Source organism: Miniopterus schreibersii (genome assembly GCF_964146895.1).
Source record: "Miniopterus schreibersii genome assembly, chromosome: 2".
Classification (NCBI taxonomy): Eukaryota; Metazoa; Chordata; class Mammalia; order Chiroptera; family Miniopteridae; genus Miniopterus; species Miniopterus schreibersii.
In genome coordinates this window covers 22,037,034-22,059,195 of record NC_138102.1, presented here as the reverse complement: position 1 = coordinate 22,059,195, position 22,162 = coordinate 22,037,034, and positions in this window count along the sequence as shown.

Below are 22,162 nucleotides of genomic sequence, written 5' to 3'. Positions count from 1 at the left end.
ATATCCCTATAAAGTCTACAGGCATTAAAAATATATTATGGGAACATTGTAAACAATTTTTTTCCTGACAAACCTTACACTTAAATGAAATGGACAAATTTCTTGAATTTCTACCAAAGCTCACTAGGGAAAAAATAAATAATTAAAAAAGTCCTCTATATATTAAAGAAATTAAATTCATAGTTAAATACCTCCCAACACAGAAAACTATAGGCCTAGGTGTCTTAAATGGCAGCTTTTATAAAACATTTAAGGATAAATAATATTAAATCTACAGAAATTCTTCCAGGAAAAACAGAAGAAGAGGAAGCACTTTCCAACTCATTTATGAAGCCAACAATACCTTGGTACCAAAATGAGAACAAGTCATTAAAGAAAACTATAGGACTGCATTGCACAATACAGTGGCCAATAGCCATGGGTGCCTATTGTGCACTTGAAATGTGGCTAGTCGAAATTAAAATGTGCAATAAGTATAAAGTAATCACACAGTTACAAAGACAGTGTGAAATAAAGATGAATACAAAATATCTCACTAATATTTTTATGTGGTTTAGATGCTGAACTGATAATACTTAGATTAAATAAAATATTAAAAAGAATTTTGCTTGTTTCTGTTGAGTTTTTTAAATGTGGCTATGAGAAAATTTTAAATTACATATGTGATTTTAACTATATATCCTCAGTCTTATAAAGGATATCATGGCCCTACCTGGTTTGGCTCAGTGGTTAGAGTGTCAGCCCATGGACTGAAGGGTCCTAGGTTCGATTCTGGCCAAGGGCATGTACCTCTGTTGTAGGCTCAATTCCTGGAGCAGTCAGGATGCATGTGGTAGGCTACCAATTGATCTTTCTCCCTCTCTCTCTCTCTCTCCCCTTTCCACTCTCTCTGAAAAGCAATGGAAAAAAATACTCTGGTGAGGATTTTTTTAAAAATTCAAGGACATAGTGAGGAGTCTATAATTACATTCCATACTTAATGGTAAAAGACTGACTCCTTTCCCCTGAGATCAGAAATGAGGTAAGGGTAAGGGTGTTCATTCTCATCTTTCCTTTTAAACTTGTAATGAAGGGCATAACCAATGTAACAAAGCAAAAAATAAAATAAAATAATTGACATGTAGTTGAAAAGGAAAAATAAAAGTGTCTTTATTCACAGATGGCATAATTATCTCTGTGAAAATTACAAGGACAAAGAATATGCAATAAAACTGTCAGAAGTAATAATTGGGTTAAGAAAGTTTGCAGGATACAAGGACAATATACAAAAGTCAACTGCATTTCTACATATTAGCAATGATCAATTAGAAATTAAAACTTTAAAAGTACTTACAATAGCACCAAAGTATGAGATAGGTAGGGGCAAATCTAACAAAATATATATTAGATTTGGGTGCTAAAAACTACACAGTATCAATGAGAGAAATACAAAAAGACTAAACAAATGGAGAGCCATACTGGGGTAATAGATCAGAAGACTCAATATTGTTACTATGTCATTTTTTTCCCAATTTACTTATAGTTTCAATGAAATTTCAAATTTCAGCAGACTTTTATTTTGTAGAAATTAATAAGCTGATTCTAAAATGTACATGAAATTCCCATAGGACTGGAATATTTAAAACAATTTTGAAAAAGAACAAAACTCACACTAACTTACTTTAAAGCTACAATTATTAAAACAATATGTTATAGCCAAGGGGATAGATACAAAGATCAACAGGACAGAATACAAATTTCAAAAGTGTATTCCACAGATAATATGGTCAACAATTTCTGACAAAGATGTTCAAGACATTTCAGAGGGGAAATATTTGTATTTTCTAAAGATTGTGTTGAAACAATTGGATATTCATATCCAAAATGATGAATGTTGACCCACACCTAACATTTTCTTAAAAACATTAAGTCAAAATGATTAGTAGACCTTTAGGTCTTAGAAGACCTATGTTTTAGAAGGAAATATAAAAAATCTCTTCAGAAATTGAGATAGGCATGTATTTCTACCAACCCAGTAAAAATGGGCAGAGATTTGTACAGACACTTCACTTGAAAAGATAAATGGGTAAATGGATCTTCATTTCAGCACATGAAAAAATGCTGAAAATTATTAGTCATTAGGGAGATGCAAATTACAACCCCAATGAGTTACTACTAACACCTGTTAGAATACACTCAATTAAAGAAAAATAAATGACAATAACAAGTGTCTACAAATGTATATACAAGCCAACTGGGACTCTCATATATTGCCAATGGGGATGCAAAATTGATGCAGTCACTTAGGAAAACAGTTTGGCAATTTCTTATGAAGTTAAATATTTACTTATATTATCCAGCAATCTCACTCTTAGGTATTTACCCAAGAGAAATAGAAACATATGTTCACAGAAAAGCCACATGCACTTTTTTCTAGTGGCTTTATTACTAAAACTGGAAATAACCCAAATTTTCATCAAATGAAGAATGGATAAATAAACTGTCATACATCTGTAAGCTGAAACACGAATAAAAAAACATAATAAAGAAGCTATTGATAATAATTCAACATTGATGAATCTCAGACACATGCATAATGGTATGTGAAAAAATTCAGGATCAAACAGCTGTATGCTATATGATTTCATTATTTGACATTCTGGAAATATCAAAACCGTAGGGACTGGAAACAGATCAGTGTTTGTCAGGAGCTGTGGCTGAGAGTAGGAGATTGGCTCCAAATGAACGTGGACAATTTTTGGCGTTTGAAGAAAATATCCCATATCTTGATCATGATGGTGGCTATGTAACTGTATGTGCTTATCAATATTCACAAAATTGTACACAGAAAAAGGGTGATTTTTACTGTTTGTAAATTATAATTCAATAAACCTGAATTAAAAAAGAAAAAATGATATAAATATAACATTTTTTCCTGCATTGTTCCAAGGGGGACTTGTATAACATAACACAGTTTCCTTCAAATTGATAAAAATTAAATTATATATTTAAATCTCACAAAAATGTAGTCTTGGTTGACATTGTAAAGGAAATTCTCATTATCATTTCTGTAATATCTACCACAGCACCTAAACACAGCCCTGGGCACAGGGTGCTTAAAAATCCATAAAAGCATCCAAATGCCAAGTTTGTGTCAGTTTATGTTTGTATATGGTAGATTAATTTCATTACTGACTGATCTTGAAGGCTTCCTGTTATTTTCAAGTTAAAAAAGAACACCTAGTAGCCGGTAGAATTCCTTTCTTTTCCATGATATTATTTGGAACATGCAGAGGAAAGTAGATTAAATTGTCTTTGATGAGTCTAAATTGAGACTATGTTTTTACCTGCTTCCACCTCTAAGCTTTTAACTGGAATCTTGGGATTAAGATCATTTGATAAGTTATTGAGAAAATAAAATATTTGTAAAGCAGATGACGAAAAGAGACAAATAAAACTGAAGGAGTATTCAGTTTAGATTATTAGACTGAGGTAGCAAGTGAACTAAAATAGCAGTAAAAATATATGAGACATAAGAGATTCTTTTGCTATAGAAAAGTAAGACACCAAAGCCATCAAAACACAGGAGTGTGAAGTCAAAGGCTTAGAAAGTTGATATTACTGAGAGTCCGGTGCTGCTTTGTTATGGGAGACATAACTGAAGGTCATATCCTTGAGATTAAATGTGTGGAAGATAGTTCTTTCCACAGAAAAGGTAACACCAATCAATGTGTAACAGTAATTTCATAAATAGGATTATAGCGTAAATATATGACAAGATAGAACTGCAGAAAAATTTTATTTTAGTACACAGAAAACAGAACCATCAGAGAAGGAAGGGAAAATCAGCAAATATCTGATAGTTTACATTAGGGAAGATCCAGGTTTTGGGGGTCCTAATGCTTATACAATTTAGGGGACACTTTAAAACACAACATTATGAATGAAAATTTTGATACAAAAATGAATATTTATTTAGAATGAGAGAAGGAGTCTCATGAAATTATAAATTTATATAATGTTACAAATATTGCAAAATCCAGGAAAAAACTAATAATAATTAATTGGCTGATACATTTCTTGTTTTTTTTTTTGTTTGTTTGTTTTTTTTACTTTATTTTTATTGTTGGGACCATTACAGGTGTCTCCCTTTTAACCCTACTGATCCCCTCCACCCCACATCCATCCCACCCCCAGGCCCTCCCCACACCAATGTCCACATCTATGGACCATGCCCATAAACATACAAGTTCCCCGATTAATCTCTCCCCACCCACACCCCCCTCCCTGCCTTCCCTCTGAGATCCCTTAGTTTGTTCAAAGCTTCTATGTTACTGGATCCACTTTGTTCATCAGTTTATTTTGTTTATTATATTCCACATATAAGAGAGATCATTTGGTACTTGTCCTCCGACTGGCTCATTTCACTCTAGTTCCCTCCATGCTGTGCCAAAGGCCAAAAGGTCCTTCCTCTTCGCAGCCACATAGTACTCCATGGTGTAAATGTGCCACAGCTTTTTTATCCACTCATCTGCTGATGGGCACTTGGGCTGCTTCCAAATCTTAGCTATAGTGAATTGTGCTGCTATGAACACAGGGTTGCATAAGTCCTTTGCAATTGGTGTTTGGGGTTCCTTAGGATATATTCCCAGAAGCGGGATCACTGGGTCAAATGGTAGGTCAATTTTTAATCTTTGGAGGGAACTCCATACTGCTTTCCGTAGTGACTGCACCAGTCTGCATTCCCACCAGCAGTATACTAGGGTGCCCTTTTCTCCGCACCCTCCCCAACACATGTTGTTTGTTGATTTGTTGATGGAGCCATTCTGACAGGTTTGAAGTGATACCTCATTGTGGTTTTAATTTGCATCTCTCTGATGATTAGTGATGTTGAGCATTTTTTCATATGTCTCTTAGCCATTCGTATGTCCTCTTTGGAGAAGTGTCTATTTACGTCCACTGCCCATTTTTTAATTGGACTGTTTGTCTTCCTTTTATTAAGTTGTATAAGTTCCTTATATATTTTGGTTATTAACCCTTTATCCAATGTGTCATTGGCAAATATGTTCTCCCATACAGTGGGCTCCCTTTTCATTTTGTTGATGGTTTCTTTTGCTGTGCAGAAGCTTTTTATTTTGATGCAGTCCCATTTGTTTATTTTCTCCTTAGTTTCTCGTGCCCTAGGAGAGGTATCAGCAAACATATTGCTATGAGAGATGTCTGAGATTTTACTGCCTATGTTTTCCTTTAGGATTTTTATGGTTTCACGTCTTTCACTTAAGTCTTTTATCCATTTTGAATTTACTTGTGTGTATGGTGTAAGTTGGTGGTCCAGTTTCATGTTTTTGCATGTATCTGTCCAATTTTTCCAATACCATTTATTGAAAAGACTGTCTTTACTCCATTGTATGTTGTTGCCTCCCTTGTCAAATATTAATTGACCATAATGGCATGAGTCAATTTCTGGGTTCTCTGTTCTGTTCCACTGATCAATGTCTGTTCTTGTGCCAGTACCAGGCTGTTTTGATTACAGTGGCTTTGTAGTATAACTTGATATCTGGTATTGTGATCCCTCCAACTTTGTTCTTCTTTCTCAAGATTCCCATGGCTATTTTGGGTGTTTTTTGGTTCCAGATAAATTTTCAAACTGTTTTTTCTAGATCTGTGAAATATGCTATTGGTATTTTAATAGGGATTGCATTGAATTTATAGATTGCTTTGGGTAATATGGACATTTTAATGACGTTAATTATTCCAATCCATGAACATGGTATATTTTCTCATTTGTTTATATCTTCCTCTATTTCTTTTTTCAGTGTCCTATAGTTTTCTGAGTAAAGGTTTTTTAAATCTTTGGTTAAGTTTATTCCTACGTATCTTATTTTTTTAGTTGCAGTGGTAAATGGGGTTGTTTTTTTTAGTTTCTGTTTCTGAGAGTTCATTATTGGTGTATAAAAATGCCATCAATTTCTGGGTGTTAATTTTATATCCTGCTACCTTGCTGAATTCATTTATTAAATCTAGTAGTTTTCTGGTGGAGTCTTTAGGATTCTCTATGTACAATATCATGTCATCTGCAAATAATGACAGTTTTGTTTCCTTCTTTCCAATTTGGATGCCTTTCATGTTTTCTTGTCTAATTGCTGTGGCTAGGACTTCCAGTACTATGTTGAATAAGAGTGGTGAAAGTGGACATCACTGTCTTGTTCCTGTTCTTAGGGGAAATGGTTTTAGTTTTTGACCATTGAGTATGATGTTGGCTGTTGTTTTGTCATATACAGCCTTTATTATGTTAGGTATGATCCCTCTATTCCCACTTTGCTCAGAGTTTTTATCAAAAATGGGTTTTGGATTTTATTGAATGCTTTTTCTGCATCTATTGATATGATCATGTGATTTTTGTCTTTCAATTTGCTTATGTGATGTATCACATTTATTGATTTGCAAATATTGTAACAGCCTTGCATCTCTGGAATAAATCACCCTTGGTCATGGTGTATGATCTTTTTAATATATTGCTGGATCTGATTTGCTAATATTTCATTGAGGATTTTAGCGTCTATGTTCATCAGGGATATTGGCCTGTAATTCTTTCTTTGTAGTATCTTTATCTGGTTTTGGAATTAGGCTAATGCTGGCCTCGTAGAAAGAGTTTGGAAGTGTTCCTTCCTCTTGGATTTTTTGAAATAGTTTGAGGAGAATAGGTGTTAATTCTTCTTTGAATGTTAGCTAAATCTCTCCTGTGAGGCCACCCGGGCCAGGGCTTTTGTGTACTGGGAGCCCTTAGATTACTGCTTCAACTTCATCAGCAGTTATCTGCCTATTTAAACTTTCTGACTCTTCCTCATTGAGTTTTAAAAGGTTGTATTTTTCTAATAATTCATCCATTTCATGCAGGTTATCCAGCTTGGTTGTTCATAGTATTTTCTTACAATTCTTTGTATTTCTGTTGGGTCAGTTGTTATTTCACCTCTTTTGTCTCTTATTTTGTTTATTTGGGTTCTCTCTCTTTGTTTCTTGATGAGTCTGGCTAAAGGTTCATCAATCTTTATCTTTTCAGAGAACCAACTCTTGGTTTCATTGATCTTTTGTATTTTTTTTTAGTCTCTGTGTCATTTATTTCTGCTCTAATCTTTATTATTTTTTTCCTTCTACTTACTCTGGGCTTTTCTTGTTGTTCCCTTTCTAAGTTTTTGAGTTGCAGGGTTAAAGAGTCTATTAGAAGTTTTTCTTGTTTTTTGAGGTAGGCTTGTAGTGCTATAAACTTCCCTCTCAGGACTGCTTTCATTGTGTCCCATAGATTTGGAGTTGTGTGTTGATTTTCATTTGTTTCCAGGAAGGTTTTTATTTCTTTCTTGATCTCTTTGGTAACCCATTCATTGTTTAAAAACATGCTTTTCAGTCTCCATGTGTTTAAATGTCTTTAGCATTTTTATTGTAGTTGATTTCAAGTTTCATGCCATCGTGATCCGAGAAGATGCTTGATATAATTTCAATCTTCTTGAACTTAGAGACTTGTTTTGTGTCCTAACATGTGGTCTATCTTTGAGAATGTCCCGTGTGCACTTCAGAAGAATGTATATTCTGCAGCTTTGGGGTAGAATGTTCTGTAAATGTTGATTAAATCCATCTGATCTAGTGTGTCATTTAAGGTTGCTGTTTCCTTGTTGATCTTTTTTTGTCTGGAAGACCTATCCAGTAAAGTCAGTGGGGTGTTAAAGTTCCCAAGTATGACTGTATTGCTGTTGATCTCTCCCTTAAAGTCCTCTAGACTTTTTTTTTTTTTTTTATAAATTTAGGTGCTTCTAGATTGAGTGCATATATATTTATCAGAGTTATATCCTCTTGCTGGATTGATCCCTTTAGTATTATGTAATGACCTTTCTTGTCTCTCATTATGGTCTTCATTTTGAAGTCTATTTTGTCTGATATGAGTATTGCTACCCCAGCTTTTTTTTCATTTCCTTTTGCATGGAAATTTTTTTTCCATTCCTTCACTCTCATCCTATATAAGTCTTTTGTTCTGAGGTGGGTCTCTTGTAAACAGCATATAGTTGGGTCATGTTTTCTTATTCATTCAGCCACCCTATATCTTTTTATTGGGGCATTTAACCCACTTATCTTTAAGGTTATTATTGAAAGATGCGTATCTACTGATATTTTGTTTCTCTCATTCTCTTTATTTGTACGTCTAATTATAGCAGTCCCTTTAACATTTCCTGTAATTATGGTTTTGTAGTGATGAAGTATTTTAACCTTTTTTTGTCTTGGAAGCTGTTTATTTCACCGTCCAGCTTGATTGATAATCTTGCTGGATAGAGTAGTCTTGGTTTCAGATCCCTGTTTTGCATTACCTTGAACACTTCATGCCATTCCCTTCCAGCCTGTAGAGTTTCCGATGAGAAGTCAGATGACAGCCTTATGAGAGCTCCTTTGTAGGTAACAGTTTGCTTTTCTCTAGTTTCCTTTAAGATTCTCTCTTTGTCTTGGGTTTTTGACATTTTAATTATGATATGTCTGGGTGTGGGCCTCTTTGGATTCTTCTTGCTTGGGACTCTCTGTGCCTCTAGAACCTGTGTGCCTTTTTCATTGACCAGGTTAGGGGAGTTTTCTGCCATTATTTCATCAAATAGATTCTCTAACCCCTGCTTACTTTCAACCTCCTCTGGCACTTCTATAATACGAATACTGTTACGTTTATGCTGTCCCACAGCTCCCTTAGACTGTCCTCCTGTTTTTTAATTGTTTTTGTTTTTGGATCTCTGATTGAGTGATTTTTTTCTACCCTGTCTTGTAATTCACTGACCCGATCCTCAGCTTCTTCTAATCTGCTCTTTATTCCTTCTAATTTAGTCTTTATTTATGCTATGTCATTCTTTATTTCTGACTGGTCATTTTTCATAGTTTCCAAATCGTTTTCATGCTGTTGAACATCCTTACAATCAGTATTCTAAACTCTGTATCTGAGAGGTTGCTTATCTCTGTTTCATTTGGCTCTTTTTCTGGAGACTTCTTTTGTTCTTTCATTTGGGGCTTATTTTTTGGTCTCCCCATTTTGACTAAATGTTAGGTAGATCTGCTAGGATTCTCAGTCTTTTTGGAGGGTCTCTGGTACAGGCCAGTGTCAGACATAGTTTGTGACTGGCCCTGAGGACCCTGATTAGGGCTATCAACAACCCCAGGCTTGAGGTCTCCATTGCTGGGGCTGGATGCGTTTCGACAGGACACAGATGCACACCAAAGTCTGCTTTTCTAAGGCCTGGGTCCCAAAACAGATGAGGCAAAAACTCAAAGCACCCTGAGGTCCGCCTCAGCCTGCAGACTTGTTCATCTGATTCTTTTAAAGAGCCTCAGGCTGTAGAAGCTCCACAGGGTGGGGCAGCTAGTTGTTATCAGTCTCTTAACAAGCCTCAGGCTGTAGAAACTCCTCTGGGCAGGGCAAGAGGCTCTCCAGGAGGCAATTGCTTCCCCCCTCAGGCAAAAGCTGAAAGTTTGCCTCCCAAGAAAGATGTCCCCCATAGTCTGGGGGAATGACTCTCTCCAGACTCTTCCCACACAGCTCCAGTCCACTCCACTCCCCCTCGGCTGGAGTCCAAGGTGAGTGGCTGCACATGAAACGTGCATTGTCTCTTTAAGAGGGTGCCTGCAGTTCCAGTTGCCTCTCCCTGGCAGACAGAAACCTGGCTGCTTTTCACAGCCAGATGTTATGTGGGCACTCTTCTCAGTTCTGGTGCTCTGGGCTGGGAAGCCCATTCTGGGGTTTATGCCCCAGGGTCCTCAGTGGGAACCCCTCACAGCTGAGATATCCCTCTGGACCTTCAGCTGCTGCCTGTGGGAGCCCAGCCAACCCTCTTGCACCTGCACTTCCTACCATTCTCCTTGCAGTCTCCACTTTTCTTCTTTGTTTATGAGGGTGCTCTCCAGCTCATCTTCAGTTGATTTCAGGATCCAGAGCTTTCACTTCTTAACCTGATATATTTCTATAATTACTTTTATGCAGTTTTTTTGTTTCATATCATTTGATTGCCTTTTCACATGATAAAGATTACCTTATAATATTCTCTATAAAGACTATAGAAAGATAATTGGCTTTGTTCTCTAACATCGTTGGTCAAAACTTTTTTTGTTATTTTTAGTTTAAAAAATTCTTTCTGCTTCATAACTCAGTGTTGGTAATGTCATATAAATTATTAGCATTGTTGTCAAATTTGGGACTCTTCTCCTAAGTTTATTTTACATATGAGATGTTACAAATGCAACTGGTGTTTGTAGTACTGCTACAGATTAAGCCTTTCAAATAAGAATTTGGGTAAATTCTATTTTGCACAATTTCCATCTAAAAGGAAAAAACACATGATATTTTATAATTACATATGCTGCTTATGAATATATTCTTGACATGAGACAATTTATTTCACTAGATATTGTGAAACAGAATCTTCTGCTTATAATTCTATGCTGGAAATGATTAGAAAAAAAATCCCACAGGATAGCTTGTGGTTTATATATTTTATACTTCTCTCTCTTTCACTATCCACATGCCTCCATGGTAGACACTCTCATATTAAGATACCAATGTTCATATCATAATACAAACTATGACTACAGATGACTAACAATAACTTAACTATACCCAGAAGTAAACCCAATCACACTGAGCCCAAACTAAATGTATCCTCAGTTCAACTGTGACTAGCCAGATCCTCAAAATGCCACAGCCATTCCAATACAATCCAACAGACACAAGGAAAAGTGTGAAGTTTGTCAATCTTAATAGATTACAGAAGTTAGGTTTTCAAATTTTGCAAAAACATATGACCATGTAAACCCCCCCCCCCCCCCCCGGGGCCAAGGAAACAATGGTTCCTGAAGGTTAATGGTTAAACATTCATCTAGTTAGAAAAACACTACTCAGAAAAAGATACTATGAAGCTTTCCTTTTTTGTGAAATGGATGTAAAATTTGCAGAAAAACCTCCATTTTTAAAGTTGTAAAGTTTAACATATGTCAGGGAAGTGCATGTATTAGTCTCCTAATGATGTCAAAACAAAATACCACAGACTGGGTGGCTTAAACAGTAGAAATTAAGTTTCTAACAGTTCTGAAGGCTGGAAGTCCAAGACCAAGGTGCTCGCAAGGTTGGTTTCTCCTAATATTTCTCTCCTTGGCTTGCAGATGGCCTCCTTCCTGCTGTCTCATATGGCCTTTTTCTGTGAGCATGCCTCCCTAGTGTCTCTTCCTCTTCTCATAAGGAGGACACCAGTCTTATTGGTTTAAGGCCCCACTCTATGACCTCATTTAACTTTAATGACATTTTTAAAAGCCCTGTCTCCAAATATAGTTACAATGGGTGTGTGAGCTTGAACATATGAATACCAGGGGTGACAAAATTCAGTCCATAATCATACAGAAAACATATATGTATAGTTTAATAATCATAAAGCAAACATACCTATAACCACCATCCAAGTAAAGAAATAAAACATCGCTATTATTAAAAAACTTTTCTCACGCCCATAGCACATGAGTCCTTCCCTGATCATAATATCCTGCCTCACACCAGAAATAATGATTTTTTGTGACTTTTGTGATATTTTCTTTATAGTTTTACCACATGCGTATGTAGCTTTATACACTATATGTTTAGTTTGGTCTACTTTTGAAATTTGTGTGTGGTTTTAGGCTCATATGTATTTTGGGTCTTGCATTTTCCATACAACATCTTCCTTGTGAGATTCATTATAATGCATTTAGTTTGCTCATTTTTCTTAAAGAGAAAAATATTAAATATTTAGGCTTGAGGGCTATGTGGTGTCTGTCACAGTTCTCTTAATCAGTCTGCCATTGTATTGTGAAAACAGCACAGACAATATATAAATAAATGGACATGGTTGTGTTTTGGTAAATATTTACAAAAATAGCCAGCAAGCCTACAGACCATAGTTTGCTAACCTCTGGTCTGCAGCATCTCCTGTGCCTGATGTTGGTTATTTATACCTTTCTGTCTTCCATGATCAATCTCAAAAAAGTTAATATTAACAATATTTGAAAATAAAATTCACATTTGAGTTGGTTGATTCTCTGGTCATATATTTTTCAGGTTCTCTGGGGATAGGTTTTTCAGATTGTCATGATTTTTTTTTCAGTGAATTAGATATTATTACATTATCTCCTGACTTCCATTGTAGTTGTTTAGAAGTCAGTGATAAATCTAACTTTGCGCCTTTGAAGATGATCTCTTATTTGGGGGAGGAGGAGCTTAAGATTTTCTCTTTGTCTTTGGTGTTTTTTGTACTTTTATTGCAGTGTCTTTATTTATTTATTTTTTTAGATATATCTTTATTGATTTCAAAGAGAGGAAGGGAGAGGGAGAGGGAGAGATAGAAACATCAGTGATGAGAGAGTCATTGATTGGCTGCAGCCCACAACCCGGGCATGTGCCCTGACCAGGAATTGAACCCTGATCGTCTGGATCCTAGGTTGACGCTCAACCGCTGAGCCATGCCCGGCCAGGCTGCAGTGTCTTTTAGATGGGAAATTTTTAAGAAACAATTATTTGCTTGAGATTCATTAAAATTTTGTGCTTGGAAATTTCCCATTCATTGTCTTCACACATTGCCTCTGCCTTTTCCTTTCCTTCAAGAGGATCCAATCATATTGTCTCATTTTATCTTTCATAGCATTTAATTTCTCTTCTGTGAATTCATCTTTTCATTTTTCTGCTTTGCTTTCTGTGTACAGTTTTCTCTGGCTGATTTTCCAGGTCACTTATTTGTTCTTCATTATGGTCTATTTGCTTTTAAATCCATCTACTAAGTTATTGCATTTCAAAATTGTAAGTAATCTTCATTTCTAGAATTTCTATTTGCAACTTTTTCTAATATGCTAAATTACTTTTTATAGTTTCCTCTTCCTGACAGATGCTGCAAGTTTTTATAGTATAATATATTTCTGTAATCTATGTTTTATAAGCTATGACTGATGATTTTACTATAAGAAGTGTTTGTAGATCTGTTTGCATATTTATTTTTGATGCTTCTTACTCATGTTTTTTTCCTGACATGCTTAGTTATATTGTTTTTAAAAAATTATTTAGGCCTACGATAAAGGATAAAAATCCATTTGTACATAGCATGTCTAGAGGAACTATTGTCAACTAAGTTAAATTCATGCTCTAAAGGTTTTTTGTTATTGCTGTTTTTGGTCACTCAGGTGATATGAATTTGGTTCAAATCTAAGTAATGTTCAGCTTTTGTTTACAGGTTCTGAGGGGCAATATTTCTCTGCCCCTTACTTAGGATGAAAATAACTTTCCTAGAAACCCTTTGAAATTTGAGGGTAGAGGTGAGTTTATTTTTAGCTTATCCTTAATTTGAGAGGATGCTTAATATGCAATGGTCACTTATTAGGCTTCCTTACTAGGGAATCTCTGAGCTTTGGTATCCTTCCCTATAGAACATGAGGCCATCTAGCAAAAAGTTCAAATGTTCTTGGGTAGACAAATGCTTCCATAACAAAAATAGCTTTTGTTTTCTCTTACTTCTCCAGATCCTTTTTTTCCCTTTGTTTTTATTTTGACAATTCTTTCCTACAGTCACATCTTCAATACTTAAAAATTTTTTTAAACACACACACAAAATCACACAAAAAACTAATCCATCATTTAGTAGTTCTCAGTGGGAAAATTAGTCCAAATAACCTATACCACATTACTAGAAAGGAGAGTTTGGAAAATCTTTGATAGATCTTTTAAGTATTTTCTCTTTTACTTTGTATTTAGGAGCTTCCGTAGAAATAAAACCTTAATTTTTTCCCCTTGTGCTTAATTAGTAATCTATTGTACATTAAGACTGCAAATGCTTAAATTGGAAGCTTATCTGTTAGGGATTTGGTTCTGCTTTCAAAGCTCAGTACCTAAAGCTAAAACACAGGGAGATTGTGTATTGTTTGTGTTGCTACTTTTGACCTACAGCACTGAACTGGAGCTAATGATAATAGGAGCAAATGTTCTGAAAACTATATGTAGCCTGCATTGGTAAACTCCTGTAGTCCTATTGGTCATCATATGACTCTTCCTCTTGTATTGTGTCCGATGCAAGTCCATTGGTGAAGCAGTTCTCTGTGTTCCCTTATAAAAAAACAAACAAACCAAAAACACACCTGCAGCAGTCTGATTCCAGAGGTAAGCTGGCCCTGTCCTGCTCCTCTAAACTTTAAGAGCAACAGATGGCAGCACTATATACTTGGCACCCAAAAAAGAGAACCATAGAGCTCAGGCTTTTTTACCAGCTTATAAGTGTAATTACAGTAACATTACATATTCTTGTATAAATTGCAGATTCAAGTACCCTGCCTTTTAGTGTAGAAACCCACTGATCAAGTTATATCCCAGAGGCCCCTTTGTGCTGAGAAACAGGGCCCTATGTCTTCTTTTTGGCATCTTATCAAGCCACCATGACACTGCCTTGTAGTCAATGGCCTGGCCTTCATTAGATGACTGCTCTACCAGGTACTGATACTGTTGTAATTAACCTAGTTATTAATAACAGGAGAGGAGCAAAAGGAAGGCCAAATATTATAGGCATGTCATTTAGGCAGCTTCACCAGGGAGCTACAGCTTTACCCTTCCCCAGGAGCCACTGGTCTATTTTCCACAGATCACTGGGGGACGGACGAGACAGGGTGGAGAATGAATGCATGCCCAGTAAAGTTGGGGTGATGTCAGAAAGGTACCTGACTGTCAGTCACACCACGGAACAGGTCATTGGCCAGAATAGGTGCAAAAGTGTGAAATTTGAGATATTTGATCCCCTAAACAAAAGAGTTAGCTCTCTTGGTTCTCTTGGGACTCTTATTGCAGGGGGTGCGCTCTTTTGGCTCTCCCGCATTTGCCCAAATTGCCCAGGACCACGTGGATCCCACACATGATGGACTAACAGACTATAACTAGCCTGATGGTGAACTGAACCCCGAATCATGGAACAGAAACTCTGGACACTGGCTTTACTTTTAACTCTACTGAATCCCTAGCTATATTTCTTCCAGGACTGGATTAAGGGAAATGGGACTTTGGAAACCCAGGGATATAATTCCACACAAATGAAAATCACTCATCATCCTGTGTGAGTCTCAGAAAATTATTTTTCTTGAGATATCATAAGGACTCCGTCCCCAGCACTCAGTGGGGAAAGGGATACCTCAACTTCCCCAGTAACAGTACCACCAGCTTTTGTTGGTATCCACTACTGTTATAATCTCTCTAGTCTTGTGACAAGACACTTATATCTCCTGCCCCATCCCAAGGATGGGGCTGCTAGGATCAGGCTGCAAGTTCTGATGAAGACTTAATGAAAATTTCAGATATATAAGCAGGAAGGTGTTACAAATAATAATAATAATAATGTTTCTGGGAATGGCTACTCTCTGAAACCACAGATTCAGACTCATTCTCAAGGAACTTTACATTATAACTCTCTCTCCCTGTGTATATAGGCATTCTATTCTCTCTATGGCCCCATGTCTTCTCTGCATTCTTTTGCATCAATGCCTCCCTCCTAGCCACTGTTTTTGTTCTGGGATCTATGATTTCCACAGTGACTCCCACATTAGCAGAATTTCCTATACATCCCAAAGGGACAATTTAATCAGAAGAAGTCAGTCAACCATTTATATGTTCTGGAGTATTTCTACTAAAACCAGAAGGATATTCCAAGTTAAATGTTATGCATCCAGGCAATACCCATTTTATGGGTGTTTTATAATGTGTCAAGCAGTGCGAGGTGAAGATTTTGTCTGCATGTACTTCCTGCAGTCTCTGAGTCATTCTAGGTCGCCCAAAAGAAACTGCTTGAATAACAACACTCACATCTCCACAAGAGTGAGAAATAATTTGCACTCTAAACCCTTACTTGGAAGTGAAACATTTTTTTCTAAGGCAATTGTTTTTAAATTATAGATTGCAACTTGTAGGAGGAGAAAAAATCTTTTCTCTACCCTCTTGGGTTTGGTAGCTGGGGCCTGTGAATTAAACTGACAAAGGCAGAGACTAACAGGAGAAAAGACTTATTTCTTTTGCACACAGGAGTCCACACAGGAGAGTTTTAACTTGGGGACATAAATATCATTTTGATAAAGGATAATAAAGTGTGGAAAAGAGACTAGAAAAAAGAAAAGAGGGATTTGAGCTATTGGGTTGGAGATAACTTGTGGGCAAGTGACTAGGAAATACAAGGTAAATAAAAGTTGTTTAGTAAGGTTTGTTCTGCAGTCTGAGGTGATGAGTTATCTCTGGAGACACAGGAGAGAGGAAGACACTTTGACAAATGGAAAGTTCCTTTACAAATGTAAATTTTCTTTACAAAATGGAAATTTATGTCCTGCTTTGAGGTAGAAAGGAAAGGACAGAACTCTTCTTGTGTTTGCTGTTTCTTAATTGCCTTCAGCTCAAAGGAATCCTTATGAAAATAATTCTTTACCAAAACAGTCCCTTGGCAAGTGCCATATTTTGGGGTGGCTATTCTGATGCCCTTTATAATCCAGTGGTATTCTTGAAATTAATACAATGGATTGCCATAGCCATTTAAAATTTTTAAACAAAATAGTAATAGAAATTATCAAAGATCTATGTGTGAGAAGTGCAAATGTTTTGTGAAATGGATGTGTTTGTATACTGGGTTATATGTGAAATGTAAAATATATTTCTTTGAGAGGGTCTGTTAAAATGTTTGAGAAAAGTTGTTTTCATGAAACAATTCATCTATATAGGCAGTTTCAGCTACAGCAAAGACAACCCTTTATATTGTTTTTCTTTACAGAAATTCAGCTTTTTTGAGCCAAGTCTTCTCAGGCATCCATTTCTGTGTCTCTTTGCATTACATTTGCATTACTAAAGGAATCTAAATAATTTTCCTATAAAAAGGAACGCCCAAAGGTGTATGTATTTGTCTCCACTTCTAGTTAAAAAAGCGTCATTGTATCCTAATTTTAAATAATTTTTGCCCTCCAGCTTCTACCTATCAATTTTTGAAAAAAATATGTAAGCCAAATTTTAATTTGGAGATCCTAAATACATTATTTTCACTGTTTTTTTCACATATATTTTTATGGGTTTATACCTTGATCCCCAATTAATGTAAACTCCTTGAGAATAGATACCCTAGTTATGTTTATTTGAATTTTCCATTAAGAAGTTACTTACTAAATATGATATAAAATATATATTATGTAACATTAATATATAGCAATTATATATTACATAATATAACAAAAATATATAATATGTACTTATATAATGTATAATATATTAATATATAGTATATAATTATATAATAAAGTAACATAATGTATGATTATATAATGTAACATTAGTCTATAACATATACATATTAATCAATGTAATACATATTAATTATAATAAATAAATATAATTTATTAAGTCCATATCATAATTCATGGAATCCAGAAATTAAAACGCAGCTTAGCATCATTAAGTGGTTAATGAAATGTGCGAGCCAGTTGAGCCAAAAAGCTGCAGTAGTAGAGATCCATCCGTATTACCCAATCTGCCTTGTCCCTGTAGTGTTTGGTGCCATCCTGTGGCTGTAGTCTGCTCCATTTTAAACATTGCTGGGGACAACTGTGGGTCCTGTGACTGACTGAAGATCATACTGACTGACTTGTCGATTTCTATGGCCATAACAGGGATTTAAGGAATCTCCAGGTCAGCTGGCACACACTTCACTAGCTGCTTCGATGATAATGGGAATGGGAAAGTGTGGGAACGTTCAGACCCAGCATCTACCCCTGGCTTCTAAGCTGCGTTTTCACTCTTTCCTGCCTGGCCCTGCCTTTCCATCCCCACCTCCTTTCTCACCATCCTTCCCACCACTGTTTTGGAAAATAAAGGCCAGATGAACAAAGTCAGTTCCATCACATTTTAGTTCTTGTTAGAGGAGTTTTATGGTACAAGTTGACGTTTTTAAAAAAATGTGGACTTAGTAAGGAGAGACTTTATTCAGAGAGAATATTGCGAGGGGGAGAGGAAGAGGGAAGAGACCAGCGCATAGAGAGAGAGGGATTATCGCAGTCGAAGGACACTGTGACCTAAGATCTGCTGGCATCTCGAGGAGAGAGGAATGAACAAGACTGGCAATAACAGCAATGGGTAGCATGATGGGATAGCGGGTCAGACAGTGTTACACCGAAGCCAGCCTGTTTTGGGGGAGAAAGCTTCAGGAGGCTCAGGATGTTAGCTCAGGCTGAGGGTGGGTCACATTTCAGGGGCCTGGGAGGAGAGAATCTTAATCAAAATTTGGTTTACAAGCATTTTGTTGTGATTTATCGATGAGAACAAGCAGTTCAACTAATCATTTTTGAGGCCAAGACTAAGAATTTGGGGGGGTGGGGGGTCTGTGCCTGGCCCTGTCTTAGGTAAACGTCGGGGCATCTATGTGTCTTAAATAAGTCACATGGGGATGATGGTTCTTCACAACAAGCCATTTCAGGAACATAATGAAGGGTGAGGGGGCCTCTGAATCTTCGCCATTTTTCAGAAGAACAGGACTGAGGGAAAAGTCAGTATTGTGAAGTTGAATGATTGACCCCAGGCAGAGGAAGAAGTAGGTCCTCCTCCCGAGCCCTGAGGGAGGGGGGGCTGTGTGGAAATGGGGTTGCTGGAGTCCTCACATCACTGTCACCTGGTGTGTTACTGCTGCTTTCCTTTCCTGGTGACTACAGACTTTCCACTTTGATTTTCATCATTGGGATTCTCTTATGGAAAAAAATTAATGATCTTTAGGGTATTCCTCTCCACAGGCTGCAGAAAGAGCGTTCTCTGAATGATATTAATGACAACCAGATGAGCCCATTAGTCTAATAAACCTGTCCTGGGACACAAATGCTTTCAAAGGGAGTCACAAGCAAGAGAATTCATATAAGCAACTTATCTAAGGTAATTAATTTAATCATTATAATATTTTAAGATTATCTTACAAATTGCCTATGTGTATCAATAAGAGACCAGGCACTAAAAAAAAAATCCCTAAAACACATTTTGAGGAATTATATAAATTGTCTAGAAGAATCTGAAGCATGAAGTAAGAAAGATAAGAAGAGCATCGGCTAAGAACGTAATTATGTAAAAAATGCAGAACAGAATCATTTATAAATACATATATTTTTTAACTGACAGGATCTGTGGCAAAAAATCTTTGAAAGAAATTTCATGGCATTTTTATAAATATGCTACCTGAATTACCAAGATGCAAAACCAATTTGTCAAACTTTGAGAAAGCATATACATCTAGGGTTGACGGAATATTGACTTCTGCTCATCTTATATTTGTATCCTGCTTGCCTTCTTTGCTTCCTTTCTCTCTTTCTTGGGTCGCTCTACAAGCAAAACTCTTGGAATTTATTTTTTAAATGTTTTTGCTATAAACGTAGAAAGTTTCCTGCGTATATGTAATGAGATTTTAACTAATAACAGAAATAAGGTCAGGAAGAAATGAAAAGGTAATTTTGAGAGCACATGTCTGTTTATGAGTCAGTGCATGGCTCAAGCAAATTGAGCAAATTAGTAGACAAAGGAAGTGTTGAGCTTATATTAAAATGAGAATTTAAATCCTGAATTAATGAAAGTGACCTAAGGTAATGGATAGGTTCTTTTCTATCTCCCCGAATTTTGGGTATATGTGTGGAGAGTAAGAAAAGCCTCCATAGAAGAATCCTACTATGATATAAACTGAGTCATATGAGACTGCAGCGTGGGAGACTAAATGCCAAGCAGACAATTCTAAAATAACATTTTCTTAGAAAAAGTGAGTGCATGGTTTTCATTGCTTATTGGTTAAGCTAAAAGTCTTTAGGGTGGACTCTGGCCAGGTAGCACAGTCAGTTAGAGCATCGTCCCCATATGCCAATGTTGCAGGTTCGATCGCCTGTCAGGGCTCATACAAGAATCCGTCAATGAATGTAGAAGTGAGTGAAACAACAAATCAATGTTTCTCTCCCTCTCTCTCTTTCTCTCTCAAAGCAATTTAAAAGAAAAGTCCTTGGGGTGGAATATCGGGGGCATTGACTGATTTCTTAAGGTCAAAGTGAAGGCAAGGGAAGAAGAAAGCATTGTGCAAGTCACAGGGTATTCGCTGGTTATAACTATCAAACTACAAGAGGTGTTTGCTCAGATTCTCAAGGGTTATAATATATATGCTACCTTGAAACATAAGGATTAAACCCAGGGTCCAGGGTCCATTTCAATATGGACATCACCCTTTTGGAATTTTTTTTTCATCAGCAAGTACATCAGCCTGGTATTAATGCAGCGGGCATCTACCTTTTACTCATTACTTTATGTGGCACAACTAAATGGTTAAGTAGTAAAATCTGATGATACAGTGAGATGAACTACTCTTTTTCTGGATCACCAATAAAACAGTCAATGGAATAAAAAGCACAGAAGAAACACACACACACACACACACACACACACACACACACACACACACATCCCCCCACACCCCACACCACCCCCAGTGAAGGATTCTGCTGAGATGTCAGAATCTTTGAGACATTTCTAGACAGAGTGCTGATGGGAAGAAATTGAGGCAGTTCAGTGAAGGTTGACTTCCAGCAACCTCTCTGAATAAAAATAAATGTCAATAGGAAGCATGTAGAGCAGCTCTTGAAAAAAAAAAATCCTCCTTAAACCTTTTGATTGAAAGCACCAGAGACCAGGGGTGAGGACTGGCTATCAGACCATTGGGGAAAGTGCTTGTTAGATATTTATGTCCTAGAGCAGAGGAACAGCACATGAAAACTGTGGTTCACTGCGAGGCTAAAGCAAACAGAAAAATAACTGAATATTGGAAGCTTAACCCCATCCGTACAGGGAGCAGGCTAGGAAGCTGAGGTTTTTATACATCAGAAACCAACTCTGAACTAAAATTTAAGCAAAGCATAAAATTAGTTCAATATTAGGTTGCTCATAGAATCACTGGGAGTTGTGAAGAACTGAGATTATAAAACAGGCAGAAAGCAGGTTGGAGCTCAACACCTGAAACAAGTTTATACCATGACTAGCAACAGCTATGGGCACTAAAGGCCACTCACTGTGAGTTCTGCTGCTTCTGCGGACATTATGTTGCTTTGCTGAACTATCTATGCTTCTTGAAAAACAAGTTTCAGATACACTCTTGCTGAATAAGTGATCCATCAAACAAAACCTCATGAATGGAAAATCCATGACATAAAAGAACTAGAAGTGGAAATGAAAACTAGTTAGACATAGCATTAATCATAGGTACTTTTTAAATTGTGCAGCAATATGGAAGGCAAATATAAAAATAATTTTCCACATGTAACAAACACAATATAAATAATCAATAATAATAGTGACTTAACATTCTAATTTGTGGAAAAATATTGGAAAGTTAGTGGGGTGAAAGAAAATAAAATATGCTAATTTCTTTATATAATATAAATTTTTATTTATTTATTTAGTTCAAAATATTGCAGATGTCTCTTTTTCTCCACAATGACCCATTCCACCTGGTCTCACTCCTCTCCCCAGTACCTCTCCACACCATTGTCTGTGTTCTTAGATTATGCATACATGCATATAAATTCTTTGGTTAATCTCTCCCCCTCCACCCACCCAGCCCCCTCTGTCCCTCTGAGATTCTTCATTGGATCCATGCTTCCATGTCATTGAATAGTTTCTGTTCACCAGTTTATTAAGTTCTTTAGATTCCACATATAAGTGAGATCATGTGATGTTTGTCTTTCTCTGCCTGGCTTATTTCGCTTAGCATAATACTCTCCAGGTCCATCCATGATGTCCCAAAGGGTAAGATATCCTCCTTCTTTACAGCTGCATAGTATTCCATGGTATAAATGTCCCATAGCTTTTTTATCCACTCATCTACTGATGGGCACTTGGGCTGTTTCCAGATCTTAGCTATTATAAATTGTGCTGCTATGAACATAGGGGTGCATATATTCTTTCTGATTAGTGTTTCAGGATTCTTAGGATATATTCCTAGAAGTGTGATCACTGGGTCAAAAGGCAGCTCCATTTTTAATTTTTTGAGGAACCTCCATACTGTTTTTTATACTGGCTGGACCAGTCTGCATTCCCACCAGCAGTGTACCAGGGTTCCCCTTTCTCCACAGCCTCGCCAGCACA